Source organism: Crocodylus porosus, unplaced genomic scaffold (genome assembly GCF_001723895.1).
Source record: "Crocodylus porosus isolate Cpor-Errol unplaced genomic scaffold, CroPor_comp1, whole genome shotgun sequence".
Lineage (NCBI taxonomy): Eukaryota > Metazoa > Chordata > Crocodylia > Crocodylidae > Crocodylus > Crocodylus porosus.
This window is the reverse complement of record NW_017728931.1, coordinates 143,639,252-143,656,959: the sequence shown is the minus strand read 5'-3', so window position 1 is coordinate 143,656,959 and position 17,708 is coordinate 143,639,252. Positions and strand designations below refer to the sequence as shown.

At 46.2% G+C, this 17,708-nt stretch overlaps 1 protein-coding gene across 3 annotated transcripts in view; it reads left to right on the top strand.

Annotated features, from left to right (window-relative positions):
• Positions 1–17,708, top strand: part of PPP6R2 (protein phosphatase 6 regulatory subunit 2) — a 142,183-nt gene that overhangs the window by 44,742 nt on the left and 79,733 nt on the right. Inside the window, exon 1 of one of the 3 annotated variants that reach the window (XM_019543841.1) lies at positions 2,717–2,808. The exons of the other annotated variants lie outside the window; for them this stretch is intronic. The gene's annotated coding sequence lies outside the window, so the exon portion shown is untranslated. Of the gene's footprint in view, positions 1–2,716; positions 2,809–17,708 lie in introns of those variants that run through there. 3 annotated transcript variants of the gene reach the window in all.

The window sequence follows — 17,708 nt, the reverse complement described above, 5'->3', positions numbered from 1 at the left end:
CACTCACCTGACTGGAGGCCTACAGAGCAGGCCCTATGAGGAAAGGCTAAGGGACCTTAACCTCTTCAGCCTCTCCAAGAGAAGGCTGAGAGGGGACCTTGTGGCAGCATACAAATTTGTAAGGGGGGAGCAACACTAAGTAGCTGATGATCTGTTTACCAGGGCACCCCCTGGAATGACAAGGAACAATGGCCATAAGCTACTGGAGAGTAGGTTTAGACTGGACATTAGGAGAAAATTCTTCATGGTCAGGGTTGCCAGGATCTGCAATGGGCTCCCAAGGGAGGTGGTGCTTGCCTCATCCCTGGGGGTCTTCAAGAGGAGACTGGACAGGCACCTGGCTGGGATCATGTGACCCCAGGGTTGGTGACCCTTTTCTTGCCTGCCAGGGGCAGGGGGTAGGACTAGATGGCTCACTGAGGTCCCTTCCGACTCTATGAATCCAATCGCAAAGAACCTGGGAACAGGGCAGAATGTTTTCCTATGTGAATAGATACCTATTTGAAATCTCTGCCTTTTTTGTGCATTGTGTAGGTGTTTGCACACCTAACAGTGTTAACAGTGAGGAGCACCCTTAAAATGATCTCGGGGTACCTTAGGGTACCATGGCAGCCCAGTTGAGACTCACTGGGCTCATTTCTTATTAGCCAGTCTGGACTTCATCCTCCCCTCTGAAGGTATGAAGGCTGTCTGGACATGTGGGTGAGGGGAAGGATGTTTCCCTAGAATACAGTAGTCTCCGATTTGAATTCCAGTTTCATGGCATGGACAGGTGTATACTTGTGATGATTTGAAAAAGGAAGGGGAGCTGCTCTTCAGGCCAGCTCTTATGCTGTATTTGTTGCCTGTGCGTGAGCTATTGGTGGTAAGAGTGAGCTAAATAGCCAGGTTTTGATGCTGGATGAAGCCAGGGTGAGGTTGAAGCGGTTTTACTCTGTTTGTATCTCTGCAGGCCCATGCACAGGTAGCAGTTAGTGTACAGTGCCCCCTTTCCTCTCTTCTGAAACAGCTCTGAATGTCCGTTTGACCACACCTCTAGTCCGGTGGTGGTTTGTGTTTTCCTCATCTCTATTACGTGTGCTGCCGTTGATTTTAATTTTTAATTTGTTCAGGAAAATAACACATCTGTGTAACTTCCAGGACAATGTTGCAGTTGAACAGCAATAAACCCTGCGTGTTCTCAGAGCTGCGTGCGTTATCCTACTTGTCCACAAATGAGGAGGAAGTGTGAAGGAAGCCACTTGGACTCGCATACGTATGCGAGAGAAAACGTTCCTAGAACAAAGCTGCTTTCACTCAAATTATCACAGTTACAATCAGTGTTAAGCATCTCACACTAAATATGAGAGCTAGAAGCTTGCAGCAGATGATCTAAATCTCAGAAGAAATAATTGGGTGTTTATAGATGTGCTCCAGGAGGTGGGTGGAGGAGGGAAGGGGGAACTTTAATTATAACGTCTCTGAGAGCTGCTTTAGTTAAAGCACCTGGAGCTCCATGTGTATCAGGATCCCCGTGCTGAAAAATGGTGGCGGGGGCATGCAGTATGAACTGAGTTCATAACACATAACATGTGCTATGAACAGTTCTTCGCGGTAGAAGAATTGCTCTTCATATTTTTCCAAAGTCAAAAATGACTGAAAGCAAAAAGCTTTCCAAGCAGTGCCTTAAGTCTAATGAAGCTGAGCTTTAGTTAAAGTGCTCCCACCTCAAACGAGCTTTAGTTAAAGTGCCTGCACCATCATTTTTCAGCACAGGGTCGCTGATACACATGATGCTGAAGGCTGCTGGAGTGCAGTAATTACCATGCTCCAGCAGACTGAATTAAGTGAGTCTGCTCCAACGTGTTGAAATTACAGTGCGTCAGACCAGTTTCAGTATGTGTATAGGCGCTTACTGTTGCTACTGTGTGTCTCTTGTTATCATAGAAAATTTTCATAGGAAATTAGGGGTGGAAGAGACCTCAGGAGGTCTTCTAGTTTGACCCCCATTTTATCTATAGGAAATTTAGTTTTCATGTCCTTCCCTAACCTCTGCCAACTCTTGCTACCTGCTTTTATGCCCCCTGGAACCAGGACAGCCCTCTTTGGCCATCTGGAAGCATATAACATGTGCTATGAACTGCCCTTTACAAAAAACATCTTTGCTCTGAGATTTAAAAGACAGTCACACTTGCCGCACAGTGCTCTGAAAACAGGCATGAATTGCAGCTACTGTGGGGGGCGGGCCGTGTTGTTTTGCTTTTTTTCTTCCTTTTGAAAGGGAAGGATCATTTCAAAGATTCCTGGTGGTGGCAGTCTTATCGCTGCAAAGAACACTTGCTTCTCGGTTGTACAGTGTTCGCTGGGCTGGAGAATTGCGTCGAGCAGAGTAGTTTTGATTGTAATAACCAGTAATTTTGATGAGCAGCAGCAAAACTGAGTGAGCAAAGTCAAAAGCCTGTGCAGAATCTCATCAAGAAACGACACCTGTGGGACTTGATTGTGCTTTACTCCACTGACTGCTGCAGCTGGTGGGGGGAAAAGCTTGTACACAGAGATTATATTCAAGATTTTGATTCTAGTACAGCCGACTAAAGCAGGATGTTAATAAGCAGTGGAAAATTTACATAGTGCTTGGTTTCGTGTTTGGTTTTGGATATTAATGTGACCGATTCTATTACCAATAACTTGTAGATCCTTGAGCTGATGCACAGGACCTCCCAGCCTGCTAAAAGGAGCAACCCTGAAGCTGTCTGTTATTCTCAAACCCAGAGATATTTGGGGTTGCATGGAATTGCAAAGCTTATGTAGGACCAAAGTTTCTCACAGGTACACATTTTGTCTTCCTTGGGCCCTGATGGGCCTAAGGTAGTAAACTATTTTCAAGTACTAAAATATTATGGGGGCGGGGGTGGACACAAAATATTGTCTATACTTAAGTTGACCCAAGACAGCTTTTAGAACCAAAGCAGGTGGCATTTTAAAGCAGGCAGGTGGTATTCTCAAGGAATTAAAGGCGTGAAGCCGTATTTTTTGTTACGGTTGCTGGAAATGCAACAGCTTCAGGGTCAGAAGAGAGAAGGAAAAAAAGCTTCCTTAGGATCCAGTGTAAAAACCCACTCATATTATTCTAGATGTGAGCTGAAAACTTGAGACTGTTCCAGAGAAGTCACAAGTCACCCAGATGACATAATTTGAGAGCAGGACTGGTGTGCACGTCCCTGCACTGGTAACTTTTTCAGTGAGACTTCCTTCTTTCGTGTCAGCTTTTATCACACATGTACATGTACATGAGGTTTGAGTACTTCATCTCAGTGGCTCCAAGTCACATCCTTTATGATGATTATTTAAAGGTCACTCGTGCTAACCACTGCACTGTTGATCAAAGAACAAGGGAAACGAAATGAAAGATTGTGCAGGTTTTCTTTATAGGACTTCTTGGGAGCAATAGTTCTCTTTCATGACAGAGAATTGTTTGGGAGCATGGTTTTGGTCCCTCCCTGCCCTCATCTGAGTGATCAGCGAAGTCTGAAGACCATCTGACCACCATGAAAGGTGAACAGTCTTGGGCTTTCAGGCCCCCCACGACCAGTCTGGGCTCCTGTCCTTGTTCTTCTCTAGCTCAGGCTGTTGTTGCCGTTCCTTTTGCTGCGTGCTGCCTGCAGGCTCAGGCGGTTGCATCCAGTTGTATCAGTTGAGCTCTCAAACTTCTTTCCAACCACAAGGACAAGAAACAATTTTGAAAATGAATGTGCAGGCTCTCATGCCATCACATGACTCTGGAAGGCTCGAGGCATGGTTTGTTATGCTTATGCCTTGATTTAGCCTTCTTCCCAGCTGCATCTGAAGTGTAGTGGAGGAGAGCCAAGCCGGAGGAGGTTAGCGCAACATATGAGGTTGTGTCTTGGGTATAAGCAGTCTTATTCTGGGAATTCAAGTAGGTAGAAGACCACTGGGGTGACAGCCCCTGTCCCGACCCCATGTAGGCAGACTGGTGATTGCATATCAGCACTTGCGGTCTTTTATCTTAAACGTGTATTTACCAATGTTAATCATTACCAGCATCCTTTTGTGGGCGGGGGGAGGTGTTTGCTCCAATATGAGGGTGGAAAACTCAGGCTCAGGGAGGATAAGTGAATTGTTCAGGGCCATAAAGCGAGTTGGCGTTGTATGCAAATTGGATTTAGCTGCTCATTTGAAGGACTGTGTCATGCCTCTTCTCAGCTGTTGACAGAAACGCAGCATTCTCGAGTTATTTCCGAGCCCAGATTGCTTGAGGTACGTTTTGAGACAACGGTGTTTGCCCTGTTCTCGTTCACTCACAATTCATCAGACTCCTCTCGGGGCTCAACCTTTCCCACTTGGTCCCGGTCCAGACTTCTTTTGGAAAGTCTGAAAAATCCTTGCAGCTATTTGATTTATCAGAGTAGGGAAAGTGTGTACTTGTCTGCTTAAAAAGTAATTTAAACTCTGCTGAACTTGTTTCTTATCAGAGGAGCACTCTCTTAGTTGCAGAATGTACTTTTTATGTTGGATTCATTTACTGGGATTTGACTTGTGCTAGGCAGATTGGATGCACTAAGCACCATATCCATCAGGGAAAATCTGCATGGACTTATTTTTGCCTTTAGGAAGCTGGATATTTTAATTCCTTCCTTCATCTCTTTTTGTGCTCTCCTTGTTTAGTTGAGGATTTTATATAAATACCAGGTACAGTTGTACCTAGTCTTATGCAAAACTTTGAGGCTGGAGGGTGAGTGTAGGAAGGGGGTTGGAGATGGAGTGAAGTGTGGGGGAGGAGGGTTGGTGATGGAGTGAAAAGAAAACTTATTAAATCTTTTCAAGTTTCTCTCTTGGTTTCCTAGTGAACAAGCTGTGAGAGTTTAGGAAATACACAATTATCAAATGTATAGGTCTCAAAATAGACAAAAGCATAAAATCTGTGATTCCCTGTAGATTTACTATAACTCCTCTCATGTCCTGGCCCACAGTTGGAGAAATACAGATGGTTCCAGCTTAAGACCATTTGTTGCCAGATGGAGGGAAAAAAATGCTTATTTTAATGAAAAATGCATAAAAAATCATCCTCTGTGAACAGATTAAGTCAAAGACCTATTTATTATCAAAAAGGCTTGTTATTGGGACTCGTTAGTATATTCTGTTGTATTGCTTATACTGTCTTTTTGGAAAGTCTAAATGTAATACATGATTTGGTCTTGTTCCAAAATTAAGTGGTGTTTGTTGTGTGATTGTCCACATGTAATCCATTGCTGGTACCTGCCTATCCCCCATGGGCCTGAGATTTGTATTTTGTTTGAGCAGTAGTAACTCTTGACCTCCCTTTCCCCCTGCTCCCCACAGCCATAGCAAAGGATCACAAGAGCAAGTGGCTGCAACAGGCTTTCATTTCCTTTTTTGCTGTCTACAGCTGAGAAACCAAACCCAAGCAGGTGTCAGCCAGCACACTGATTTTTCTCCACTTGTAGTTGATGTGCATGTTAGTGTAGTTCCATTTTTCTACTCTAAGGCTGCTGGCAAAAAACAAACAAACTAGGTCTTCCACTTCAGGCAGCTGAAGCACGTGGCGCTGAAGCACTTTTCTAGCGGTGGTCAGAAATGTTTTTGCCAACTGGGATGAGGAGGAGGAGTCAATCTCAGGTTTTCTCCAAGTGACCATTGAAGGGGGGTGGAATTTGGCTTGGCTCAGTTGAAATGTGCTTTGATTTTGACTTCAGCGCTCTACTTGGAGGGTCCAAAAATCTGCAAACCAAACGACAGTTTTCATTGTGAGATGGTCATAATGGGATATTTGAGATTTCTTTTGAAACAAGAAGTTGATCACAACTGGTGCCACTCCCTGAACAGTGATGAACTGCCATATTTTAAACAATATTTAAACAATATTTTACATTTATGACAAACTCTACTCTACTTTGAATCTTCTGCCACAGTTTAGAAATGTGCCTGGACTCCCTCCCCTGTCTCTCAGGGTAGCTTGGCTCAGTGGTGAGCGGCAGGTCCTCGGGAACCTCAGGATGGTTGCACGTGTGTATTGGGCACCCTGCACATGGACTGAACATTGCTGTCCCTGGAAGCTTGGAGTCTGGGTGGCTAACAGGATGTTCTGGCTTGTAGTTAATACGTCCACTGAAGGGACCGGACTCATTCAGCCGAGTGGAAGAAATTCCCCATTTGCACGGAAGCTTGTCTTTATTAAAGTCACCAGAAGCTACTGTCGTAAATAACAGGCTAGCCCCAAGTGCTTCTCATCAGCACCATGAAATCCCTTTAGTAGCTACTTCTCCTCGTCCTCACCTGGTGTCATCTTAGCAGGGTTAACAAACCCCTGATATTTTGCCCTTTGTGCCTGTAAGTACTTTTTCCTCAGTGGCTTTTGCTCTGAGGAATAGGAGAGATCCAAGTCCTCTTGACTGACCCACCACAGAGAGTTCAGTGTAAAGGGGCAGCTCGACCTTGACCACGGGTCATGTCTCAAGTCCTGCAGTTTGGTGGGATTGGAGCGATCCACCAGACAGGCTTCTTTTCTGCACCTTCAGCCACTTGGGGGGGAGATGCATTTTGTATATTGGCAGGATTGTCTCTGCTCTTTGGATAGAGCAAGGCCATGCAGAAACTCTCCTTGACTTCAACTCTTCTTGGGCTTTATGGGCAAGCAGAAGGTCTCCTGTATTCACACAAAGGCTGTTTCTGTATTTTCAGGCTGCTTTAGAGCTTGCTGTGTGATACATTGTCTGGACTAAATCATAGCTCTCCCCAGCAGGGCTCAAGCAGCTATGCAGCTTCATGACTGGGTTGGTGAGCGGGCTGGCATGCCTGCTGCCATGAAGGTGAGCTTTGTTGTCAGAGGAGCCTCTCTGCCAGTCCAAATCTTTGCCAGCTCAAGCAGGGTGCTCTCTTGGGCTTTTAAGTGCCAGGTAGTCACCCACAGCTGGTCCTGGGTAGGAGCCCATCTGGCCCACTTAAAGGGTGAGACCACCCTGGATCAGGGCTGTTCAGCCTCAGACCCTTAAAACCCCCAATAGACCCTGCTTGCAGTTCAGTTCATATGTTGTCCCAGCACCACTCCTTGGTAGAGGGCATGAGCTTCAGCACTTGCTTCATAGTTTCTAGGATCGGAAGGGACCTGAGTAGATCATCAAGTCCGACCCCCTGCCATGGCAGCAAAGAGTACTGGGGTCAAACAACCCCAGCAAGGTGTTCATCCAGCCTCCTCTTAAAGACCCCCAGGGCAGGAGCCAGGACCACTTCTCTTGGAAGTTGGTTCCAGATCCTAGCCACCCTGACCGGGAAGTAGTGCCTCTCTTTGACGCAGCTGTCATAGACTCAGAAAGTCCATGTCCGGGTCTTGAGAGCGTTGCTTCTGATAACGCCCTCATGAGATATGTATAGACAATTACTTGACCAAAACGGAAGAGTTCCCCTCAGGTGCCTTGGATTTCGTGCCTTGCTCTCCTTGGTGCTGCTGCAGAGTCCTGAGTCAATCGGGTCCTGTGGAAGAGAAGGACCTGAGCACCTGGAGCTACTTTACCTGCAGCTCTGGAGGGCATGCAGAAGGCCGACATAATCATGTGGCCCATATATGCCAGTGGGGGCTGGGGGACGGGACTTGTGAGGAGAGGCTGAGGGAACTGGGCTGATTGAGTCTGGAGAAGAGAAGACCGAGGGGGATTGAATAGCAGCTTTCACCTCCCTGCAGGGGGGCTGCAAGGAGGATGGAGCTGGGCTGTTCTCACTGGGGGCAGATTACAGGACAAGGAGCAATGGGCTCAAGCTACAGCAGTGGAAGGTGAGGTTCGATATTAGGAAAAGCTTTCTCCTGTGGAGGGTGGTAAGGCACTGGAACAGGCTCCCCAGGGAGGTGGTGCAGTCTCCATCCTTGGAGGTTTTGAAGACTCAGCTAGACCAAGCCTTGCCTGGGATGGTGGAGTTGGGGCTGGTCCTGCTTGGAGCAGGGGGTTGGACTAGATGTGACCTCCTGAGCTCGCTTCCACCATCCTTGTCTGTGATTCTGTGAAATGTTTCTGGAAGTCTGCGAATCACAACTGCTGGAAGCATATTTAGTACATTTAAAATAGCCATACAGCAATAAGATATTCAGTATTCTTCCAGCCAACATAATACTGGTTTATTAATAATTGTTGATACAGGCCAACAGTTTGAAGTGCATGCTGTTTCTGGTTCTACCATTTAAAGAAGAAAACATTCAGTGGATCACACTAACTTTCCTTATGCCTGTTGTATGAATGATACCTCATTGGAACAAGCATCTCAGTTTTTGCAATGCAAAGGAGGATTAAAAAAATTCCAGAAACAAAGCACTGTCTTTGAGGAACAGACTATTGAAGAGTACAGTTGAACACAACATTGAATCCTTCCTTGCTGTCGGTCACGGTGCCAATAACACCAAGGTTGCAGGTTCGATCCCCCTACAGGACACAAGATGTTTCCTGCCTCAGGCAGAGAGGTTGGATTAGGTGATCTCTTGAGGTCCCTTCCAGCCCTACTTCTCTGTGATTTCCATGAATTAAAATGCCAGGTATATCCTATCATATAATGTATTTACAGCTCTATCACTCCATATGTTTTAAAGACCATCCAGCCTAAAGCCTGTTTGTCTGACAGTTTGTTACTTGTTATTACTATGACTGAAAGAATTGAAAGGCAGTTTTTTTTCCCTCTGAAACTTGATTTGCTTCCACCATAGAGACGCTCACTTTCCCTATTTGTGTGCTTTTGCACAGAAGAAAAGAGGAGGAGCATATTTGGCAGTCAGTCCTAAAGACAGGAGTAGTATCTGAAACTCCTTTTAACTGTTTAAAACTGGGTGGGTTTAAGGTCAGTGTGCCTGTCATTCATTTTTGGCCAGACTTGTTATTTTGCAGCTGACTTGTACAATAGCATATAGGTTGACATTTTTAGGCAAAACATTACATTTGCATAGAATAGCCCTTTGCCAGCTAGGTCATTTTCCCTAGGTAGGGCCCAGCTACTTTGGAGAGGCAAGGCTGTTTGCAGCCATGACTTTTACCCCGTTTTCAGGCAGAGTAAAGTCCATACGCCAAAGTAGTGTCTTCACAGAAAAGATTTCCTTGGCCTGTAACCCCAACTACCTTGCTCAGCCACTGAAATCCTGAGTCTGGATGAGGCCTTAAAGCAGTTGTTGGCCATGCTGAAGTACACAGCACAAATAGGAAGAGCTACTCTGTACTCCTCATACTTGGGATCTAGCAGAGGAGAACAGCTGGATGGCTCTGTGCCATCAGTGTACTCTGATTTGCTTACCTTTCTCCCTCCTGTTTCTCCAGCAGATCCACCCAGTTTCCAGCTTCCTCTGCTTCTTGCCAAAGGCGCGGTGACCCCCTCAGTGGGAGTCATCATTGATGGTAAAGGCTGAAACGCACCTCTTTAGATTCTGCTGCTCTTTCTTCCTTACTTTTGGGGGTTCACTCTGCTCCCCTTCTTCTCCCCAGGGAGCCAAGTGACATTGAGGGGCATCTGTGAATAGTATCTGCCCCCAGCCTGGGAGGAGGCAGTGCAGGGAGCCAGAGAGGAGGGGGAATGGCTTTGTAGGTCAGAAGTGCTGCTAAGCCTTTGGCAGGGAGATCTGTCTGGCAGCGTGCCGAAGGAGGAGCAGTTTTGATGGGCTGTCCTTTCCTGGGGAAGTGGGGAAATGGGAAAGGACAGGGGCATTTCCTATAGATAGGCAAACTTTCCCTGTAGATGTGGAAAAGGTCTTGAACCCATACAAGCTCGGTAACAGGTTCAGATTTAAAAATGGGTTATTTTTAGTTGGAGATGTTGTGTGCCAGCTCATTGAATGATTAGGGCAGGTACAGGTCTCTGGAAAACATAGAAAGCTGTGCAGCGTTTTGCCAACTGGCCTGCTCTGTCTGGCTTTCTCTAGGAGAAAGAAGGCAACAAGTTTGGCAGCTTAGAATTTTTTCTCTCCCAAACTTTTCTGGTGCAGCAGATTGGGGCATGTTTTCTGTTTGCAAAATGCCACCGACCGAGCAAAACTTCCTGCACTTTGCCAGGGTTTAAACAGAGAATCCTGGGCTTTTGGGATATGTTGTGATTCGATTCACTTCAGACAGAATCAGCTTCTCTCGTTCTAGCACCTATTTAGTTGATTTCTGATGCCAGAGTATTTCTCAAGTGGCTGAGCTGATCCTAATCTAAGAATATATTGAAAAGGAGACACTGCAGCTGGAATGAGGGCCAGACTCTTCGTCTCCTGCCCTCTCTCTATTCCTCTAGTCCCTGGAGAAAATGCAAGTTTCTCTTGTTTTCCTTTTTCCCTCCTTTATGAAGCAAGCATCTAGTTCACTAAAAGAAATAGGAAGAGCTTCTATCAAATATGAGGTTGTACTCTAGTTCTGCTGTATAATTTAAGGCATTGTATTCATTCAGTAAGGGTAATTTTGAACGCCCCTTTGAATGATAAATCACAAGTCCTCAGAGTGTTTACTGAAATTTTAACTTTAGATCAGCTTTCAAGCTAAAGGAGAGGCAAGTAAATAATTCCAGTAATCTACTGTGAATGTAACCTTGGAATTTCTGCTGCAAGGCTGTTTGCCTGCCCTGTTGTCATAGTGGTGTTTAGATTACCATTTTTTCCCATCTCAATGAAGCTTTAGCAGTGCAACTGGAAAACCACCTGGCCAATAGTGAAGAACATCTTTAGACCTGAAATGGCTTTATTTTTGTACTGCTTGGACTCTCCATTGGGATCAGGGCTCACAGGTACAGGCTCACAGGTAGAACAAGGTCTTGATCTCAGAAAGTACAGTTGAGTTTGAAAGAAGGTTAATAAAGTGCACGTGAGGTGAATAAAAGCTTCCCGGAAATAAAATGAGCTTCGGGGACCTTTGGGAACCAGGTGCAGTCAGAGAGCATTCGCTGTCGTATGTCGGGGTGGTAGCCAGTCTGCCATCCTGATGAAAGGAGACTTGATTTGACCGAGTCATCTTTTATATTAAATTCCCAGCCTTTAATTGTTAGCTCATACTAAGTCTAAGAATACTTAATTTTAGAGTAAAAAAACCCCAACCCTTTAAAGTATGTTTTTATTAAAAGAAAAGAAAACCCCAGGCTTTAGAAAATCAGGACATTTGGTGTTAATTGTGTGCCAAAGTATCCAAATATTTGCAGATCCTAAGTGGACAGTTAATGCACCACAGCAACAGCAGATTTGCCCCTATAGGGCATGTCTACACGTCACTGAGCTTTAGTACTTTCTTTTGGCTGTAACCGCCTGTACTGCTCCGTGCGCGCTGTGCACAGTTAGATTTCGCCGTTATGTCACTGTAGCGGCGCCGCTGTACAAGGGAGTGTGCTGCGACACTGACATAGCAGCCGATCACGTATAGACCTATGTGATCGCTATGTTGCCAGAGCACGCCATACGGTGATGTGTAGATGCCCCCGGCTGATGCCTTTTAAAAGGGGGAGCAGAAGGCTTAAAAAGGGTGACAGTCTCATCCTTTCATAACAACCATTTCATCCTATTGGGTATCCTGAACACATGGAGCCCTTCCCTGCTGCGTTGTCTATGTATTGATTAGATTGATGCCAGCCTGCCCAACAAAGGCTCAGGCCAGCTTCCAGAAGACAGCAAAATAACTTATAAAATAAGTGACCAAGAGAGCACAACAAGAGAAACAAAAGGTTATAAAAGCAAGGAGAGGTTTAAAATAAGCTATAGAGTCCAAAGCAGAACGGAAAAAAGACCCTTAAACAATATCCCAGCCTAGCCTTACTTGCAAAAGGTTTGCCCAAATGGGAGCCAGTGCAGACTCTGGAGCATTTGAATGGCATGCTTCTGGCAACACCCCCAGATCAGAAAGTAGGCTGCCACGTTCTGCATCATTTGCAGCTTTTGGATGGTCTTCAAGGACTGTTGTATAGGGCTCATGGCAGTAGTTAGCCTTGATGTTACAAAAGCCTGGATGGTGGTGGCCAGATCCAGATGCGAAAGGAGGGGTTGCAGCCTTCTCATCTGATGGAGCTGGTTAAAGGTGCTCCTAGCCACCACTGCCACCTGGACAGATGATCCAGAGGCTGCAAACCTGAGTGACCAGGGGACGCTGAACCCTATCAATGAAGGGTGCCCTAATTGACTTCAGCTCATGCAGACTGCCCACCGATGTTACCTCTGTCTCTTCTGGATTTGGCTTCAATTGGTAGTGGTTATGCAGTATTTGCATAATGTGTTGCGTAGCTGCACATTGCCTACAAAAAGTTTTCTTTTCCACTTCCGTTTTCCGTCCCACTTTGAACCAGCAAAATCCTAATCTTCCGTCAAACCATCACACATCTCCACAGGATCTGAAAGCACGATGTCTCTGAAGGGACTCAGATTTCAGCTGTCCGGTCTGCCTGTTATTCAACACCGTGGCCCAGCCGACCCTGTGTATACTGATTCTTGTCGGGGAGGGCCCCTCTTCTTTCAAAAGATTCATATCTGTTGTTCGTCCTGCGCTGAACACAGCAGAGCTCAGGATTTTGATTGAGGATGAGGTAATGTCTGTGGAGGAATGGAGCCTTGGAGAGCTGCTAGGAGCCAGAAATGAAAGTCTGTACACAAATTCTCAGTTAATGAAGCAGTTCAACTTCTTTTTAACGTCAACTCATCTGTTACTGAGGGAAGAAAGTAATAGCTGTATCTTACTGGGACACTTAAAAAAATAGTGGGGGAAGGTGAAGTCCTGGCAGGGGGCATTTAAAGACATGGAGGTAAATGGAAAACAGGAGAAATCTCAACATGCATTTGCCAAAAGTAGATTGTACCAGCTTTATGTGATAGCCACTTTTGGTTAGATAACTGATTTTTCTCAGAAAAGAAAATGCAGGAGTTCTCCTCTGTCCAAACTTTAGTTAAGCATTTAGTACAGTGCTCCATGCAAAATGGTGAGCTCAGTTGGAGAAGACTGGAGTCAGTAGAGGAATTTAAGGTAAGAAGCTAGCTATAGCCCCAGGTAGCCTTACAGTGCGAAGCAGGAGTCTGGAGGGAGGTGGGGTGGAGTTTTTTGAGGATCTACATTGAGCCTGATTTTGTTTAATATTTGTAGTAATTGCCTTTGTACGAAACAAGTACGTGGTTATAGATTAGCTGATGCCACAGAGTTGGATACTATCAATGCAGATGCATTAAGATATTGTACAGCTGGGTTGTCAAAGTCATCCAATGCCATGGCCTGGATGAGTGTCTCTGAGCCAGTCTGTGGGCCAGCTCGGGGAGCAGCTGGATACAGCCTGTGCCACACAGCACGCACCAGGCCCCTGGGCTGGCATGGGTCATGTGCTGCTTGTGGCATGGAGGCTGGACCCAGCACTGCAGGCAGCACAGGGGCTTGTCCAGGGCGCTGCATGCAGTCCGGCAGTGGCAGGGGCTGGTGCCTGCTGTCTGCAACATGGAGGGCTGGACTGGCTGCACATGGCACGAAGCACCTGCTTCATGTGGCACCCTGCTGACTGGCCCTGTCCGCTGTCTCTGGGTCCAGTGGAGTGCTGCATGGAGTATGTGCCCCCTGCCAGCCCCCTGTGTCACCTGCAATGCATGCAGCTGGTCCAGCCCTGCACACTACCTGCAGCACACTGGCCTTAGGGCTCGCTGTGCACACAGCCTCTAGGGCTGGCACGGGGATGGGCTGCCTGCAGTGTGGGGACTGGACCCAGCACTCTGCATAGCACAAGGGGTGTAGGGCTCGGGCTGTGTGCACTGCCCCTGACCTGCCCCCTGTGCCACCTTTAGCACATACGGCATGGGGTCCAGCCCTTGTGCTGCATGCATGTGGGGATGGGGCCAGCACATGGAGTCAGTCCAGTGACCTGCAGGCCAGATTATATGACTATACAGGCCAGATCCAGCCTGTGGGTCATTTGTTTAACTATTGTCAGACCTTGTTCTGGAGTAACAGAAGTGGGATGTAGTTCAGTAATATAAAGAGTGAAGTCAGATATCTGGGGCTCATTGGCTGGATGTGGGAGAGGAGGAGGAGGAGAGATTAACTGATTTTAGGATGACCGAGTCACTAAGGTAAATGTGATTTAGGATATGTTGGGAGGGGCCTTTCTATTGAAGAGAGACAAGGTTCTTTGGGTAAACATGACATCTTTTATTAGATCAACTAAATACTTAGAAATTGTTCTTTGCAAGCTTTTGGGTACAAACACCCCTCTTTAGGCACAGGGAGCATCTGTTGTTTTTTTGTCTGCTCTCCTGGGTAGAAAGAGTGATGTATTGATGGTATCCTCCTGTCGAAGGGAGGCATTCATGCCTTTATGTAAGACCCTGTTGAGACCTCACCTGGAATGATGTGTATCATTCTGGACATTCATGCTCATGAAAAATGAATTTAAACTTTTATGTCCAGCAGATACTGAAAAGTACTCCAAATTCATCAGTCTTGCATGAGCCAGTGGCATTGCTGAGGTCACGTTAAGGAGAGCACCTTCCAGGATGTAGGGAATGCATGAAAGATGTACCCATGCATCCGTGGGTAGAGAACACCTGAGGTCTTACTCTCCGTTTCTCCTTTTCTCTCATTGCTCCTGCAGTTTTCTGCAGATCGGCTTTTTTCTGTGTAGTTTCATTTCCTTTAAATGTTTGTTTACCTTCTCACATTTTCTTTCTCTCTTCATTGTTCACCAGTGAGAGAGAGCTACAGTAGCATAACTGGAGAGGGGGTTGCAGCCCCAGGTGCTGCCTTGGGATGGGGGGTGGGAAGGGCTGAGTCCTGTCATAGGCAAGCCTTAAGCTGCTTGGGCTGGGAATTCGGTAGCAGGTCCTGCTGCTTGGGAAGCAGCAAGCTTAGAGGTCTTAAGGTGCATTTTTTCATTTGATTAGCCTGAAATACAGCATCCAGGGACCTCTTTGAGAAAGTGGAGATTCTTCCTAATTACCAATCTCCCTCTTTCAAGCTGCTGTAATCATCAGGTGTTTCTGTTCCGGGAAAGGCCTAAAGACCATTAAGGGAGCTGGAGTTGAAGGGTTCTTGCTTCCCTCTGCAGCAGGGGCATGGCCCTTTTCCTTGGATCTCGGGGGTGTATGTTAACAGATTATTTCCTTGCAGCAGCAGGATGTTGATGGGTTTTTCCCTGCTTCACCTGGGGTGTTTCTGATGTGTGTTCCTGGTTGTTTTGCATGAGGGTCTTTCCTGAAGATTTTAAGAACAGGTTAGACAGAGACTTGTGTAGGAGGATTTGGGTAGGGATGATCCTGCCTTGAGCAAGGGGTTGGACTAGACGTGACCTCTGAGGTCCTTTAAAGGCCTTCTTTTCTAGGATTTTGTGATAACAAGGACTGTCTGGCAGGCTATATGCTGCTAGTGTGTTAGTACAGTAACTTTTTTGTTTTAGCCCTTTGTAGGCCAGCGTGCTCTGATCCAGTCGGCTGTTAACATTAGATCTGCTGATAGCCTTCAGCAGCACAGCAGAGCCGATCACAAGAACTGCTGGAATTGGAGTCAGACTTTTCCCTTCCATTCTCCCTTCACATACACAAGACCTGCTTAACCTTTCATTTCACTGAGCCTGACAGCAGGTTACTTCCTAGCAACATCGCCAAGGGCATTTAATGAGAGCAATTAGCCTGCCAGCTCCCATGGTTATCCAAGTTCCTGCAATCCTGCACCATGCATCTGCATTAAGGAAGCCCTGTTGTAAGAATATTTAGGTCCAGCTTTGCTCTTCTCTGTTCCTTATCTTTCCTGTCTTGTTGTTAAAAGGCATTCCCTTGTCTCTTTGAGGGGCAGCAGATAAGGCTGTATCTGCTGAAGCGGCAAAGTTTTCACCGTTTTGAAACCAGACAATCCCAAAGAAAGGGATTGCACTGCAGTTTCTGCAAGGAGTTGCTCAAGCCTTTATTCAAATGACTGTGTATGTCATAATCAAGGAATTGTCCCAGGAGGGTAGGGTTGGAGTGGGGAAAAAAAGGAGGGATTGGGGGAATATGGGTTTCTGCATCTTCCTCCCTTAGAGAGAACCTTGTTCTAAAGTTTAGTTCTTCCAAATCAAATTAAAACCCTCACATTCATCAGGCAGACTCAGAACAATGTCTTTCCATAGATCTTTGCGTTCCCCTTCATCCACCCTCTGGACCTAGGAATGACGACTCCTTTCCCAGAGACTTGATGTTTGTTCAGGACTGTTTTCTAGGAAAGGAGGGAAGACCAATTTCACCCAGCGTTTGTTCTCTCCAGTCTGACTGACTGTGAAGGCCACATTTTTGGTGGAACTGAGACTCTTCTGATGGGAACATGCCTCAAGGTTTCATTACTTCCCCAGGAAGCCAGTCTGCAAGTGCCAATTTGTACTGTCAGTGCTGCAGTTTAAAGCATTGTAGACCTGTTTCCCATTTCAAGCAACTAATAGCTTCTGTTCCTTATTTTATCACCAGTCCAGTGATAGCTTTCATGGTCAGTCTGTGTCAGGTATGTCATAGATGACTCCTTGATAGGTACCTCTGTCTGGCCAGGCCTCTCTTGGTCTGCTTTCTGGTACCATGTAAACCAATACAGCCTGTTCCATGGTTGGGTTGTTGGGCTAGCCTGGGGCAAGGATGGTCTGTGGGCACCCAGCAGGACTAGAAAAAAGACTTGTCAAAGGGTGGATGAGCTCCCTGTGAGCCAACAGCTGTTCATACCTGGAGAGGAGATGGGTACCACCCATCACTCTGCCCGAAGAAATACCAATGATGCACAGCATCTAAGGTCTCCCAACGGTTGCAGCAGCCTCGGGACTGACTTGACTTGACTGCCTCTTCAGAAAAGTAGTGTCTCTACATTTTGACCAGATGTTTCAACTGCCCACATTCCTTCTAGACTTCCTCTGATTTTCATAAATGTTCCTTAGGACCCTCTGAGGGGCTTGTCCAGATCTGGGCATTGGGGATGTTCCTTGTTCTAAACCAGTTGCCCAGGATAAGATTTCAGTTTGTGTTTGTTCTGAGAGCTTCAAGTATTTGCTCTCCAAAGCACTCCATTTTATATATATATATAAATGCCAGTGCCTGGATTTGGAAACTGTTCTGTGGAGGTGATATACCTCTTTACAGATTTTCCTGGTTATCGGTGGAATTTTCAGAAGCAGAAATCAAATTATTTTGTGGACCACTGGGTGATTGCCTTTTCAGCTGAAGGCCTGTGGTTTCCCAAAAGCTGTTCACAAGTTTCCCAGAATTGCAAACCACTTTGTGCAGCAAGAACTACCACGGGAAGGTTTCCTCGGGGTTTGGTTTCCATTCCTGTGACAGCCAGTTGCTAGGGTGTCTGTGGCCTAGTGGTAATTCCAAAGTGGGGCAGGAGGATACAGGTGAGAAATCCTGACTGAACAAGGAAAATGTTGACTAGCTTGTTGCAGTAGGAAGCTTTTGTTGATTTTTCTTTTTCTTTTGCTTATATTATCTGTTTATAGCAGTGCGCACTGGCTGGTGGGGACAATCAGACCTCTTTTAGGGCTGTCCGCTCAAAGGGGCTCAGCAAAGGGCGTCTGATGATTAAAACTACCTCCATTTGAGCAAACAAGCTTTGTTATCAGCTTACCACTGAGGCACCAATTTGATGTGTGGGAATGAGAATTTAATAAGTGAATCTTCAAGTAGTTGTTAGAAACCTGATGATCCAGATTTCATAGATTTCATAGACATTAGGGCTGGAAGGGACCTTGGGAGATCATCGAGTCCAGCCCCCTGCCCAAAGGGCAGCAAG